The sequence below is a fragment of the Oncorhynchus keta genome, chromosome 20 (assembly GCF_023373465.1).
Source record: "Oncorhynchus keta strain PuntledgeMale-10-30-2019 chromosome 20, Oket_V2, whole genome shotgun sequence".
In the NCBI taxonomy this organism is placed as follows: domain Eukaryota; kingdom Metazoa; phylum Chordata; class Actinopteri; order Salmoniformes; family Salmonidae; genus Oncorhynchus; species Oncorhynchus keta.
Genome location: NC_068440.1, coordinates 43,195,213 through 43,197,986, shown reverse-complemented (window position 1 = coordinate 43,197,986; position 2,774 = coordinate 43,195,213).

Genomic DNA, 2,774 nt, shown 5'->3' with positions numbered 1-2,774 from the left:
AGGAGCTCTACTTTAGACCAGAGACATGTGGGCTCTACATTAGACCAGAGATGTAGGAGCCTACATTAGACCAGAGATGTAGGAACTCTACTTAGACCAGAGACATGTGGGCTCTACATTAGACCAGAGATGTAGGAGCTCTACATTAGACCAGAGATTTAGGAGCTCTACTTTAGACCAGAGACATGTGGGCTCTACTTTGTACCAGATAAATGTGGGCTCTACTTTAGACCAGAGGCTTATGAGCTCTACTTTAGACCAGAGATGTAGGAGCTCTACTTTAGACCAGGGACTTGTGGGCTCTACTTTAGACCAGAGATGTAGGAGCTCTACTTTAGACCAGAGACATATGAGCTCTACTTTAGACCAGAGACATGTGGGCTCTACTTTGTACCAGATACATATGAGCTCTACTTTAGACCAGAGACATGTGGGCTCTACTTTGTACCAGATAAATGTGGGCTCTACTTTAGACCAGAGACATGTGAGCTCTACTTTAGACCAGAGAAATGTGGGCTCTACTTTAGACCAGAGACATGTGAGCCTGGTTAAAAGTCGTCCACTATTAATGAATAGGGTCACTTTTGGAGACAGACCTGTTGTAATAACCATTGTTGCGCTATAGGTACCTCGAGATACAGGATCTTTACCTTTACCATTTTTAAAGAGTTCATATGCAGCAACCACAAAGGACATTTTAAAATGGAACTGACAACCATTCTTTCATAGCAAATTACATGTTAGAGTACATTCAGAATTCATTTTTTTCATTATTACTTTCACTAAACCTGCTTTCAAGGACAAAGAAAACAGCTTGTAGGTGCTTTATGATTGATTTTATACCAAAAGTACATTCCTCATGGACTTTCAGGAGTTCAAGATGAATTTCTTTGAATTATCTTCAAATAGGATGTTAAATCATTCATCTGATGACTTGAGGTTGTGTTTTATTTTCCCTCACGCCTCTCTGAAACATTTCTCTACGGCATCAACTTTTGAGCATAAAACTTTTAAGCAAACAGAAGCCAAGCGTGGAGAGAGATGTGAAATATTCTGAACTGAAAACATTTTCTCAGCCTCTTGTCTGTTGTAATGTAGACCTCAGCTACGTCCCAAATGGAAACCCTATTCCCTACATAGTGCACTACATTTGAACAGTGACCATAGTGCGCTATGTAAAGAATAGGGTTCCATTCCAGACACAGCACAGCTGCCAGGAGTTTAAAAGGCCACACCAGTAGAAATACCCTTTCTTTTGTGCTGAAAGACGATGGGTAGAGCTTACCCATGATGTTGCAAAGATTTAAGTCAACAAGTCATAATTTTAGTCAAAGTATGATATATTAGGGCTTGAGGTGACGAATCCGAGCTGCCCACTTCGTGCCAATCTGTTAGAATGCATTGTCTTTCCTATAATATGACAAACACATTCATTTGTTTCAGGTTTGAGATTTATTTGAATGGACAGCCTTGTGTCCACTGTCCTGAGCCATGGACAGCCTTGTGTCCACTTGTCCTGAGCCAAAGAGCCTTGTGTCCACTTGTCCTGAGCCAAAGAGCCTTGTGTCCACTTGTCCTGAGCCAAAGAGCCTTGTGTCCACTTGTCCTGAGCCAAAGAGCCTTGTGTCCACTTGTCCTGAGCCATGGACAGCCTTGTGTCCACTTGTCCTGAGCCATGGACAGCCTTGTGTCCACTTGTCCTGAGCCATGGACAGCCTTGTGTCCACTTGTCCTGAGCCATGGACAGCCTTGTGTCCACTTGTCCTGAGCCATGGACAGCCTTGTGTCCACTTGTCCTGGGCCATGGACAGCCTTGTGTCCACTTGTCCTGAGCCAAAGAGCCTTGTGTCCACTTGTCCTGAGCCATGGACAGCCTTGTGTCCACCTGTCCTGAGCCATGGACAGCCTTGTGTCCACTTGTCCTGAGCCAAAGAGCCTTGTGTCCACTTGTCCTGAGCCAAAGAGCCTTGTGTCCACTTGTCCTGAGCCAAAGAGCCTTGTGTCCACCTGTCCTGAGCCAAAGAGCCTTGTGTCCACTTGTCCTGAGCCAAAGAGCCTTGTGTCCACCTGTCCTGAGCCAAAGAGCCTTGTGTCCACTTGTCCTGAGCCATGGACAGCCTTGTGTCCACTTGTGCTGAGTCATGGACAGCCTTGTGTCCACTTGTGCTGAGCCATGGACAGCCTTGTGTCCACTTGTGCTGAGCCATGGACAGCCTTGTGTCCACTTGTCCTGGGCCATTGACAGCCTTGTGTCCACTTGTCCTGGGCCATGGACAGCCTTGTGTCCACTTGTCCTGAGCCAAAGAGCCTTGTGTCCACTTGTCCTGAGCCATGGACAGCCTTGTGTCCACCTGTCCTGAGCCAAAGAGCCTTGTGTCCACTTGTCCTGAGCCATGGACAGCCTTGTGTCCACCTGTCCTGAGCCATGGACAGCCTTGTGTCCACCTGTCCTGAGCCATGGACAGCCTTGTGTCCACCTGTCCTGAGCCATGGACAGCCTTGTGTCCACTTGTGCTGAGCCATGGACAGCCTTGTGTCCACTTGTCCTGAGCCAAAGAGCCTTGTGTCCACTTGTCCTGAGCCATGGACAGCCTTGTGTCCACCTGTCCTGAGCCAAAGAGCCTTGTGTCCACTTGTCCTGAGCCAAAGAGCCTTGTGTCCACTTGTCCTGAGCCAAAGAGCCTTGTGTCCACTTGTTCTGAACCATGGACAGCCTTGTGTCTACTTGTTCTGAACCTCCTGTCAAATGTATGACCATATTAAAGAGAGAGAGA